Source organism: Sylvia atricapilla, chromosome 2, assembly GCF_009819655.1.
Source record: "Sylvia atricapilla isolate bSylAtr1 chromosome 2, bSylAtr1.pri, whole genome shotgun sequence".
NCBI classification, from domain to species: domain Eukaryota; kingdom Metazoa; phylum Chordata; class Aves; order Passeriformes; family Sylviidae; genus Sylvia; species Sylvia atricapilla.
This window is the reverse complement of record NC_089141.1, coordinates 53517005-53530557: the sequence shown is the minus strand read 5'-3', so window position 1 is coordinate 53530557 and position 13553 is coordinate 53517005. Positions and strand designations below refer to the sequence as shown.

Sequence of the window (13553 nt, the reverse complement as noted above, 5' to 3'; positions counted from 1 at the left end):
GAAATCATCAAATAGCTCAAGAGAAAGAGGGTTCAGTGTCAAGCGTGGCAGGAGCAGTCTGCCTGCTGGCTAAGCTTGCTTTTTCTGGTTTAATGCTCCTTCAGGCATTTCTGTGTCTTTGGCCACCTGGTGAGTTATGAGCTTCACATGAGCAGCAATGAGTTTCTGGCAGGACAAGAACTCTAAATCCTTTTCTAAGCATTACTCTGGAAAGTATTGAAGGTTTAGGTTTAACTAGGAACATTCTTCAGCTCTTCACAGCATTACATATTACATGACTGAGGAGCTGTGTAATGAAATATCCATTTTAGCTGCCAGAAACACTGAGCAGAAACACCAAACTGTAGCAGAGCCAGGCAAAGATCCCACACTGAAGAAAATCCCACCAGTTTGCCTGGTTCCTCTCTCCTGTGCACATGGGCTGCTCCTGCAACTGAACAGCAAGAGGAAGAAAAACTGGGGTTTGGCTCTGATGGCTTGCAATGATCCCACACATCCATCTCTTCCTGACTTGTCCTCAGAGAAGTAAGACTCACCACTGTCCTGAGCAGCACACTGACACTGTAACGCATCACCAACTGCACAGGGCACACTCTGGCTTGCAAATCACATTTAAACAAGAGGGTTTGCAGGTGCCTCTGCAAAGACTAGATTTAGTTTTTATTTACATTTCCACAGTGGTCTCAGCTGTATGTTGCAACCGCTGTTTCCTCCATTGTTGAAGAGCTGTGGTCTCTAATTGTAAAAGTAAGTGTACTTCCACATCCCAATGGGATGCCAGCACCATGGGCTTTCTCTGCTTAAAGCCCAGGGACACCTTTGCCAAGTTTATTTCTGGACACAGCACTGTGAGGACAGCAGGCACTAGAATCATGATGCTACAGCTACTCTATGCCCAAGGGTATGTTCCTGCAGTGAGTGCAAGAGAGGTAGACTCATGAATGAGAAAGAAATGACTGTGCATTTACTAAGATCCCATACACCACCTCCTCTGCAGCTTTGCATCAGAACTTCATGGCCTCCATTCCCAGCACACAGGTACCTGCATTCTCAAACCCCAGCTTTTGCCAAAGGACATATTTTCAGCAGGTCTTCCTACCGGCCCTTGCAAAGTAAGTCAGCATTTATGCAAAGGCTGTGTGCTTGTGGCTTGCATCAAAAGAAGCATCAAGGGAGATGATGCTCCCACTCTACTCCACTGTTATGAGACCCCTTACTGTGCTGCTTCAGCCCTGGAGCTGGGACCTACATTAGGACATGAACCTGCAGGACCAAATCCTGAGGATGGCCACACAGAAGATCAGAGGGCTGGAGCAACTCTCCTATGCAGACAGGCAGAAAGAACTGGGGTAGTTCAGCCTGGAGAAGAGAAGGCTCCAGGGAGACTTTCTAGCAGCCTTCCAGCACTTAAAGGGGCCTCCAAGACAGCTGGAGAAGGAATTTTCACAAGGGCATGCTTTAAGATGAAAGAGGATGTGTTTAGAGTAGATATTAGGAAGAGAGTAATTACTGTGAGGGAGGTGTGGTGCTGGCACAAGCTGCCCAGAGGAGCTGTGGATGCCCCATCCCTGGAAGTTTTCAGGGCCAGGCTGGATGAGGCTTTGAGCAACCTGGTCCAGTGGAAGGTGTCCCTGCCCATGGCAGGGGGAGTTGGAATGAGATGATGTTTAAATGTCCATTCCAACCCAAACTATTCCATTATTCTGTCCAAAATTTCTGGGACAATGCCACTGCATAGAGTCTGTGTACCTGGGCCAACACAGGACAGCCTGCATATCCCACCACAAGAAAGTCTCTGAAAGGAAGGATAAGAGGATAAATACATGGCAGATACATGGTGGTCAGCTACTAGGATTTCTGGTTACCACTGGTTGCAAAAACCCATTTAAATATGTGCATGTAGACAATGAAGGCACAGTAGTGCTGGGAAAAAAAAAAAAAAAAAAAAAAAAAAAAAAAAAAAAAAAAAAAAAAAAAAAGTGAAAGACATATTTCTAAGGCATTTGTCCAAAAGAGACCTCTCACTGTTTGAAACAGTGGTCTAACTATTGGTTGGCTGTTCCTCTTCTCATCTTCTGCTTGTCTGTCTTGGGCACGTATGTAATTCTGAAAGTGGATGTTGACAACATCTGGACATTGGGATTTAGATGAGAACTGCAGACATAGGCAAATACTTGGGCACTCACAACTTTGCAGTAAGCAGGGGTTATCTGAAAACCAGTGTAAAATGACAGCCTTCATCTAAAGGCTGCTTTTGAATTTGCTTGAAAAATTAATTTCTCATCTATGTGTGTAGCATTCACACATTAAAATTACTGGGGCTATTGGCATATCACAACATTAAGACTGCACTTTTTAACTGAGTGAATGCCCAAAGAGAAAATAAGGAAGGAGAAGGATGCTATTTGTTAAAAAAAAAAGTGATTAATATTAACAATTATTTTGATTCCTTCTGATAGAAGAATCCAGAAGTAAAAAGTGTCATCTATCCTGTATCCAGTACAAGAGACTGAAGGTAGGTCTAAGGGATCTCTGGTATGGACATTTTTTCTCTCTAATTTGCTATAAATCTCCTCATTTTCTGGGAAAGATCTCTCTTTTGGGATCTCTTTTATGACCTAGCAATCTCTCTGAAGCAAACATACAACATAAGAACTGTGTTTGCAACATAAGAATAAAGAAACTGATAACTGCCTCATCATGTTGAACACTTACCCTTATCAAGAAGCAAACTATGCAAAATAGTATTTTTCTCTTGCAGGAATTTTTATATTTGTCCTAAATGCTCTGTGATCACTGATACTTCCAATACTACCCAAACCCCTGGATTCCTACTGACACACACATTCAAAGACAGTTTCTTTTTAAATAAAAGCTATTTAAAGGTTGATGATGGTTCTGAGACACACCCTTTCACGAGCATGGGAGACCTTCTGTGGCTCTCTCCTCATCAGGGAGGGAGCAGCATGGTGGTTCTTTTTCTGCCCCATTTCCCCCTGGCATCATCTGTCCATGTGATTCCATGTTATTACTGCAACACTTCCTAGGCAGCAGATGCCTCCTAGGTTTATCAATTGATGGCACCTCAGGTGTCCCCTACCAGGTTCAGGGGAGCCTGTTCCCACAGTCAGAGATGGCTTCTTTGGAGGGACAACCCCACCAGACACCTGGACAAGGCATTTGGCTTTGGCTACCTGGTGAGTGGGGTACTTTCCTCTGATTCTTGTTCTCTCTGGCAAGAGCAGCCAGGAGTTATTCTAAGAACATATAAACTACTTCATTTTAATTCATAGGAAAAAAAAAAAAAAAAAAAAAAAAGAACTGATACTGCTGCTCACTGCACGTCCCTGCTCACACTTACTGTGTTAATCACAGTCCTGACTAACTTTGCTCATCAGAGCCAAGTTGATGAAGCCACTAACACTCAAATGGCCTCACTGTGCCTGGAAAACACAATCCAAGCTATTTCCACTTATGCTGTGCTCCTTTACTGTTTTCTCTAACCCTGGCTGAGCTGAGACTCCAGAATGCCTGGATGTCTTAAACCAGGTAATCTGAAATCTAAGTTTTACTTTGAAAACTCTAACCTGGATACACAGGTGAAGAAATGGATGAGTGAACTCATGACATCCACCTGTACAAAAAAGCACATGTATGGGGAGGGGAAGAAGAGGAAAATCATCCCTTTACAGAATGTCATGCAAATAAGGACTGGATAGAAAACAACAGGGCAAAACTGCTGGAAGAGTTTGTTGATGCTTAATACAGACACTTCTGAATTTAAAAGTTGGGTAAAAGATGTTTAGTTTTTTAAGAGATTTTGACTAATGACATAAATTATTTATTTTTTTGTAAATGCAAAGAAGAATTTGTCTGTAATATACACTGAAATCTCATCTTTGGAGTTCTTCCCATAAGCAAAAGAAAAATTACACTGACAACTTTCTAAAGTCAATCATTCAGGACCTTTTCCATATAAAAATCAGAGCATGTTCTCATGTTTCTTCACATAATCATGAAACAAAGAAGTTGCTTCTAAAGATACTATTTTAAGATTTGTTTTCAGTGGTTCAACTTGAAACTTCTGCTTCAGAGCAGACACCAGGTTTTGTTTCCTTGTTATCTAAAATGATGACCATATAAAACTATTAAAACAAACCAAAAAATGCAGTAACTGGCTTCTTTCTCATATTTTTTTCCTGCTCAGTTCCTCTTTTACCCAGCACACTGCCTCTCTTTCAACAGTACACACAAGAAAATTAAACTTTTTGGAGATTTTCATCTGCCCTGAGAGGGATAGGCAATTCAGTCCCAACATGGCAACGAGCATTTGTAAAAAGTTAACAAAACTGCTTTAATTTCAAGGTTAGGCAATATAACAGCATGATGACAGGGACTATAAAGAGGAAAAATTCCATTATTATAAGAAATATGGCTATTTCTGTCTAAAGGAACAAACACATTTTGTAAAGTACTCAGGTCTCGGAAACAAATATTTTTACCACTCCACTTACAGTGCTTCATTTTTGGGAAAATCAATTCCAGAACGATGCTGACCTCCTTTTCCAGAAGCTTTTGGACTTGCCAATTAAAATGATGTAAATGTTAAATTTGCTACCACGCAATTCTCCCCAAATTATTTTGACACTAGAGTTTTGACCATGCTTTTCCATCTTGTGGCACACAGTTTAAATATGCTGAGAAGAAAAGACTGTGTATATGTAGGTGGGATGGAAACTTTGGAGTTCATCTACCAAACCTCATACTCAGTGGGTCACATTAAAATTCAACGCTACAAGGAAGGAAAATTTTCTGATGTAAATGCATGCTTACTTAGCTCATTCCTAGTAGTGTTCTCAGTTAAAATGGTCCACTTTCTTCAGGAAAGGGCTTGCAAGAGCAAAATGAGGTGTGTTGACCTTCTTCTGAGACTCTCTTTAAGGAAAATGCCCTGCAAACCACTTCAGAGTGAAACTGCAGTAGTCAAGGGCATATAGTCACAATCTAATAAAGGACTAGTGCTAAAATGTCACAACAGGAAAGGAAGAGAAAATATTGAAGGTTCAATAATGAAAACCAACAAAGACATATCAATTTTAAACTAGGGAAATATGTTAAATATTGATTCAGAGTAAAACCTTAGGGGAAAAATGTATAAGGACGTTCACAATAGAAACAGATTGAATATGACTTAAGCAGATTAAAATACAAACTAGGGTTTATTTAAAATTCTGATTAAGTGGGCTGCTTTCTTCCCATAAGAAATAAATGGACTAGAGGTCTTCTTGTAAGTGAGAAGGAAATGAATGCACTGCAAATACTCGGAGTCACCAGGTTACAAGGTAAGGGAGAAAGGAAAAGAGGAAGCCTACAGGCTGCAGGTGTGGATATGAGGACTATTCCCCATAGTTGGCTGAGTCAGGGGCTCTGCCTACAGGCAGCACAGGGAGAGCCTAAATAAGCAAAATATACTGAGAGAAAAGTATATTTTCTTTGCAGAGTACACAATCAATTTAGAAATCCATCCCTTGAGTCCTACTTGTAATGCTGTTACCTATTTGTGAATCTTCCAGTCAAGTGCTCCCTATGTTGCCAATGCTAAAGGTCAGCAGGAAGACCAGAAGCATGGTCCCAGCTTCTGGGTAAAACTCATTCCAGTTTGGTAACCCACACTGTTACAACTGGTATTCATTTCATCCATCCCTCAAAACTGAATTGTGGACCCTCTAATAACAAGGAGAAGACTACAGTTTTGCATGAATGATTGTATTTTCCTGAGAAAGACCTCCTGCTTAGCTATTTATTTATTTATATATAAAATAAATAAATAAATCTGTTTATCTATTAATCTATTTATTTATATATATAAAATAAATCAATTGATCTGATTATTTAGCAGTAGGACTGGTTACACATGTGCCTGTGGAGAAACAAAAAGACATTTTGTTCTGAGTTTCTCCATTTGATCTTCAAGCATGCGCTCCCAACAAAACCCTGTTGATGTTCCCTGTCAGACCACTGCTTCTTTCTCTCAATTTGAATGGATGATCAGAGAGCAAGTGCTTTCTGAAGACTTATTTTTTATCAGGGGTTGCCTGAAGTGTGTGTTGCACATGGGAAAATTCAGGAATTGCAGGTCCATCATGGAGATGGTGATGGGCTGTGAGGGAGAAAGCGTTAATGGTCAGTTAGCCCTGCACATTGCAGTAGTGTGGTAAAACAAGTCTCATCTGAGCTCCCTCTTGTCTTACTCAGGAATAATATGGACAGCACACTCCGCTGCTGGACTGCCACTACTGCTGATCTTCTCATTCACAGTTACTACAACTTAACAATTGTTAGAAGAATACAGGGAGGCACTTTGGAAGCAGCTGATGGCAGCAGCAGCATCCCACCAGTCACCCAAGGCTGATCCCCAATGGAGATCAATGACAGAGACTGCTGGGGACCAAGCCAAAGACTCTCCCATGTATCTTGTCACATCACACTCCTGCTGAGATGGCAGTGCCATCATCCAGCTGCTGTCATGGCCCCTGCCATCACTGTGGGAAGATTCTGGAAGAGAAAGTGGAAAAGGGCTCCTTTACCACCAGGGAAAACTACACACAAAGATTTGAGTGAGATGGTGATTTAAGCACAGCTCTTGTTTTATGCTGAAACAACAAAAAAAGATGGGCGTTGATTTTGCAAACACAAAGACCACCTTATTCCTCTCATCTGAAAGGAGCGAAAACCAAATCCCACAGCAGCCCAGAAATCCCTAAAAGAGCAAAATTTCATCCTGGTTGTAAAATACAAGAGGCAAAAGTTCCTCAGGAAAGGAAGCCTAAGTCACACTCCTGTATCTTATTCTACATTTACCTCCAAGGGAAGTCTGCAACCCAATATTTCACTGCCAGTGGCAGGAAGACATATAAAACGTTTCAGTAGGAGGATTCTGGTATCCTTTGGGTATCCTCCCAGCCTTCCTGAGGCTGTCATCTTCACTGCATGCACCTACATCCGACCACGGCACTGGGCTCCCAGGCCCACTCTAGCTGTACCCTAACTCCAAACCCAAGGGCAAACATGAAAGCCTCTATTCCACCTCCCAGCAACAGGGGTGTCAGGGTGGGCAGTGAGGTGTCCCAAAAGCCCCAAACACCACACGGGGGAGGGCAGCTCCATAGTGCACACACAACCATTGCTGCTCGTGTCCAAAAGAGCCCCCAGCCCAGCAGGGGAGAGCTCGTGGTGCTGCATGGCACACAGATAATGTGTTGTATTTGTTTGTGGTGACGTTTTCCTTTCAACCTCCCACTGCTAAGCACAAAAGCCAATGATGAAATAAATCATTCGGGCACTCTATTGATCCTTGAATGATGATTACATAAAAAAAAATGTAAATGCTTCGGGTGTACTAAATAATCCCTCTCTGGCACCTATTATGCATGTTGCAGCCATGCCTTTAATTTCATTTACTCAGCTTCTTTTGAGGAAGGACATCCAAATTTTCCCCTCAGCCTATTCCACTCACTTTACGCAGTGGAATACGTGCAAAGGAAGGAGAGAAGCAGAGGAAAGAGGGAAATTGATTGCTGCCAGCCTGGTAGGGAAACGCTAACCTTGCAGGCAGGCAGGAGACAAACAGCAGAGTCATCTGCAACATGCAAACCAGCTTCTTCATTTCCATAGGGAGGCAAAGGAAGTGCCCTTCAGAAATTTTCCAAACTATTACAGCTATAAAGAAGTTGTCTTTAGTGGGACCCTGTGGACAAAAGCGAATTTTAAAAAAAAGAAATAGAAAGATTAAATGAGCCAAGCATTTTTTGACAGAGAAAACTATGATGGGTGGTCAATGTTCACGGAACACAGATGCAGACTACTCATCAGTCCCTAAATGCAACCTCAAGAGAACATTCTCAGTTATCGGAGATGCTAAAACTTCCTCCACTTCAGTAACCCACCCTCACCCCTGCTCTCTCCTGTCCCTCTCTCTGCCCTACCCCGCATTTGTAAGTCATTCTTAAAAGACTTTGTACCCAGCTAAAATTTCTATCACACTGTATCAAATGGGACTTACTTGAATCGGGACTGCGGTACCGGGCCTATTTCTCAAAGTAATCACATAGCCGACATTAATTTGGAAAGGTTTGGCTCAGCTCGACCTGGTTTGCACGAAGAAGCACCAGCTTTACACCTGCGACCCCATCCAGCACAGTCCCCGGCACTGCTGTGCGAGGGCACAGTGCGACACCGACGGCAGAGCCCCGCTTCCCCCGCTCCCCGGGCACGGCTCCGCACCGCTCCCGGCAGCCGGCGGGGTCAGCTCGCTATTCCCACAGCCGGCGGGGTCAGCCCGCTATTCCCGCACCCCTCCCGCAGCCGGCAGCGTCATCCCGGGATGCCCGCACCGCTGCCTGGCCCCCACCGCTCCTCCCCGCCGGCCGCTCGCCCGAGAGAGCTCCCGGAGGAGTCTGCTTCATACTAACTTCAATTTGAATTTTTTTTTCCGAGGGAGAAATAATAATAATAGCAATAATAACAATAAAAATAATAAAGGACCACCACTACCACCTCCTCCATCCAGAAGCATATTTCCAGAGGATAGTTACCAGCGAGGAGCGGCGCAGCAACAGGCGATGCCGGGCCGGGGGGCGGCCGCGCTCCCGCAGCCGCAGCCCCTCCGCCCGCTCCCACCGGCGCCACCGCCCAGCCCCGCCCGGCCCCGCCCCGGTCCCGCCCCGGCCCCGCCCAAGCCACGCCCAGCCACGCCCCGGACACGCCCCGGATACGCTCCTCCCAGCCACGCCCAGCCACGCCCATTGCCCCCGGACACGCCCCTCCGTCGGGGACGGTCCCCAAGGCCAGCCTGGGGTGTGACACTGGGCAGCCAGCGCACCGCCCTATTAAAAGGTACCTCTGTAAGGAGTTCTGCTCCATCCTGGTAGAACAGAGGCTTTCTCCTTATCAGTGCTAGCCTGGTTTTGATGCTGTGCAGCAGAAAGTTCCTGGTACTCGTGCATGGTTAGAGTAGAATACAGCTGTATCCCAGTTTCTCTTGATCCGTATATATTTTCTGGGAATTGGTGTTCCCCCTTCCTCAGACCCTGACTTTGCTCTTCTCCCACAGTAAGGAGTGACCTGGCAGGGTCCATGACATATACATCCTTCCTTTGCTCCTGCATCCTTCACCACGCTCGATTTCCTCACTACCAGTTTTCTGTTCTCCCTTCTGCAGCACTGATGAGTTTTGGTGGTTCAGCTGCCCGCTGCCTTGAGCTAAATTGCACCTACAGCAGTAATTACAGACAGGTTTTTGTGGCACCAAGGTCGTGGGTTCAATCCCTATATGGGCCCCTTTTGACTCAGAACATTTTGTGACTCTTCTGATTTCATTTTGGGTTTTACCTAAAATCTTGCCAAACGTAATGGTCCATTTTAACTCATGACAAAATCATGTTCTCTCTCCCTCTGCTGTGCTTTTATCCTTTCTGTCTCTAGTAGCTTGAACATCTCTCCTACCCTGCCGGAAGCACTTGGGTTTCTTATCTACTTTGCATTTCCTCCCTTCCCCCACTGAGTCTCCTGTTTTCTTCTCATCAGCCCCTGTAACTGCCGGTTTCCTCTTCTGTTTTCACCTCCTTCTCTGTCTCTGAGCTCTGCTGTGTACATTCACTTCAGGAATTCTTCCACTCCACTTCCATCCTAGGCCCTCATGTCATTACAGTCTGTTTTTCCTCCTGGAATTTTGCAGGCAGTGCTCCTCATGGCATTGACAAACAATTCTGCAGCCATTTCTCACCATCCTTGATCTGTCAGCCAGTTTCAACAGAGGTTACCTATAAATGAGAGGAAACAAGCACACTTTCTCTAGATGTGTGCCCTAGTTGGGTGTGCACTCTGTGTCTTGGTTTTCATCCCTGTTGGAAGGAGGCCCAGAGGTTGCCCTGAAGGCTGTGGGGTCTCCATCCTTGTGTACAGATCTGAGAAATCTGCTCAGACCTTATAGTCCAACCCTGCTGTGAGCAGGAGCTTGGACTAAAGGACTCCTGGTGTATCTTCCAAGCTGAATTACTCCCTGTGCAATATCCGTGTGGCAGGTGCCAGAAATGTTATCCTGAAGAGGAAAAGTCTGGAATGCTAAGCTGGAGTGTATCAAGTGCGAACATAACTATAGAGTGTTTTGTTCCTGATCCTCAAATTCTACTTCTTTGGCTCCTTAAGAGGTCTTCCATTGTGGGAGGGAGGGGAGTTATTGTTGTTATTGGGGTTTTTGGTGTTTATTGGTTTGGGTTTTTTTTTAATATTAAATATTCTTCCTCTGGTGCCTCCAATATATTGCATGGGTACTGTCCCCAGCCTCTGGTTAACATCAGGAACCATTTTTGTGTCATTGTACCTCATCTTGTTGCAATATTTGTCCATTTATTCAAACTCAGCAGGGCTATAATTGAACTCCAGGCTTCCTTTTTAAACTTCCCCTATTTCTTCCTTTCTCCAGCTCCTTGTTTAAGTGCCATTCAAGCCCACTAGCTAAGTGTCAAGTCTGAATTCATTATTCGCTCCAGCACTGTCTTTTTTCTTTTCATCACAGTATTTCTTTTTCTTTCAGTATATAAAATCACAGGTTTATATAATGCTGCACTTAATTTAAATTAGTCTTGTCCACGTGCAAAATTGCACTGAAGTCGCTAGTTTATCTACTTTCAAATCAGATTACTGGGGAAAAATGAATGCCTAGAGGTATCCTTGCTTCTAGGTGTATGTGACAGTTTTCTTAATATTTGTAAATCTTTCTGTAAGCCATTAGCTTCCTGATGGCACTTTTAGTCTCTCTTCAAAGTCACCTTCACCAGTGTTTTCCCTTCTGTGTTTTTCTTCTGATTTTAAGTTCTTTAGGACTGAATCTTTACACTGTACAATGTCTAAGATGTTTTCAGCCCTATAGGAAACCAAAAAAAAAAAAAAAAAAAAGAAAAAACACCAAACAACACACTCTGCAATTTAGGATATAGATAATCTTGAAAATTACAGTGACTCAGAGATTTGCTAAAATTGGCTACTAATAAGAAGATTTCTGAAACCAAATTACAGATTCTTTGATTGAAATCAGTGTCATTGTATGCATTCATAAACTAATAGGAAACTAGAAGAAGCATGAAATTACTACTTGCAGATTTGCCTTTTCCCAGGGTTAATAGTTGCTCTTATTAAATCTGTTTATCCAGTCAAAAACTGTTTCTGGGAGCTTTTGCAATGGCTGGCATGGGGCATTTCTCTATTTTATTGTTCCTCCTTTGGCTCAGAGATTTAAAACTCTTCTTGCCTCACCTTTTGTGACAAAGGTCATAGAACTACAGAATTACAAATCATAGAATTATAGAATATCCTGAGTTGGAAGGGACACACGTGGTTCATCAAAGTCCAACTCATGGCCCTACCACGCCAAATGAAGGATAACACTTTTTAATGCAAGCATTTGAAGTTAATATAATAGGTTTGGGGTTTGTTTTTTTTTAAATTAGTGTCACAGATTTATTTCCTGAAACACTAATGACAACTAGAAAAACTATTAAATCTGTCACTAAAAGAACAAATGCCACTTTTGGCCACTTCTCATGTGTCATGACTCTTTTATCACCCATTTTATTTAAGAAAACATTCATAGCTCAGCACCTTAAACTAGAGGTGATTATTTCTTTTGTTTTGCATTGTGAGATTTTTCTGATTTTTGAAATGTCTTCATTTATCTGTCAGGAACAAAGGCTAAGCAGGAAACTTAGCTACCAAAACTGCCCCATGGACTTCTGCCTCATAAGCTGCCATCTGAACAATCCATACCAAGGGACAATGTCGACAAAGGTAAACTGCACAGACAGCTTCTGTGGTGCACAGTTACCAATCCCATGTGGTCTCTAGAATTAGCACAGAAGATGACAGATTGGCAATTCACCTACTAGTGCAAAGCAGTGTGAAGGAGGCTGCAGAATGACCCATATGACCTGCATCTCTTTGGGAGGCTCTTCATTCAAACTGGGGAAGAGTCCTCTTGGCAGGTCCTGGAAGTTGAGCCTCCACCTATCAGATTTGAATACTACCTGCTGGATATTAGAGGTATTTCCCTTAGCTCATCAGGAAATATGAGACACATATTTCTGGTGTGAACAGAAATTCTGGTTTTTCAGCAGTGAAAAACTGCTGGTGTAAAGAAAAATAAAATTGGATCACATGGTGTCAGACCATGAGGGAAGTGAGATACAGCTTAGATTCAGATAAAATGGAAAAAATGACATTTTGGGGGATGGTCATGCTCTTCTCAGAATATACAATCCTATGAAAAGAAGTATCTTGACTTATGTTATTTTACAGGCATCAGGGATTTCTAATTAAAACAAAGGACTTGCCATGCAGTATGCTTCAGAAATAACCAGGCATTTTGTGTGCTTCTTATATAGGTGAATGAAAAGCTCTTTCCAGTTTATATAAAGTAGCTATTGATTAAATATTTAAGGACTAGCCTTTAAAAATAAATGTGAAAAACAATAACATGATCTCTAATTATAACATTTTTAACCTAAGTAATATATAAATGAGACAGAAACTAGGCACCACTCCTGAAAACAGATCTGTAGAGAAGAACCCTGGTGTCTGTGCAGGTTCACTGACTTCTGTCAACAACCTCAGGTCTCAGGAGCCACTGTAAAAAAGAAGAATGCATAAATTTTGCAATTTTTTTTTACAGATCAGCACAGTAGGATAAAGTTGTAGTATGGAAAAACAATGCTGTCCTTATGACTGAGATAAAGAGACCAAATCAAGTTTGGGATTTTTTCCATCCAGCTTCTGTAATTCTGTAGGAGTATCTAAATTGCTAAAACTCCTCAATCTTCACATAGTCAATGAAGCAGGCAAAGATAAAGATAAAGAAAACAAATAAAATGGTTTTTATGATGTTTGAGATAAATGGTAAGTAATTTGAATATTCATCTTGTAAGAATACTATCATACTGTACTTATCCGCATGATATAATATTAAACTAAAAGGAGTAACAGTAATATATTAAAAGTAATACCTTTCTAACAGTACAGAAAATAGTTAAGAAACCTCAGTTAAAGAAATAAGGTTGAAAAGTCAGATAATATAATATCCCTTGATATTATTAAGCCCTGCTAAATATTATTTAGAAAGTCTAGTAAAATCTGTTTAGGTATGATACAGTTCCAGTCTGGCGCTGCCCAAACAGATGCAAATATTTCTGGCTCACTACCAGAGCTGTGATTCAGTGATTTAAAAAAAAATTTAAAATGATAGGAAAACCTTTTATTTGGAATCAAAGTTCTGCTGTGCTGGTTCCCATTCTAGTAATACATATTACTGATGAATGCTATTCAGGGATTGTGTATTTATATAGTAAACACAACAGGAATCTAAGAGCTCACAGTAAAGTTTATTCAAGGATCATTTCTCCAAATGTAACTATCACACCTGAAAGATATTTATGCAGCAGTGTGCCCATTGATCAGCAAGCAGCTCTTTAGCAATGGTACTTCCATCATCTTGGTGGATGAAA

General features: G+C 42.2%; 1 protein-coding gene across 1 annotated transcript in view; it reads right to left on the bottom strand.

Annotated features, from left to right (window-relative positions):
- The window catches only part of LCP1 (lymphocyte cytosolic protein 1), a 48526-nt gene extending 39834 nt beyond the window's left edge, over nt 1-8692 (bottom strand). The window contains exon 1 of the mRNA XM_066313293.1: nt 8595-8692. The gene's annotated coding sequence lies outside the window, so the exon portion shown is untranslated. The remainder of the gene's footprint in view (nt 1-8594) is intronic.
- Nucleotides 8693-13553: the final 4861 nt, after the last annotated feature.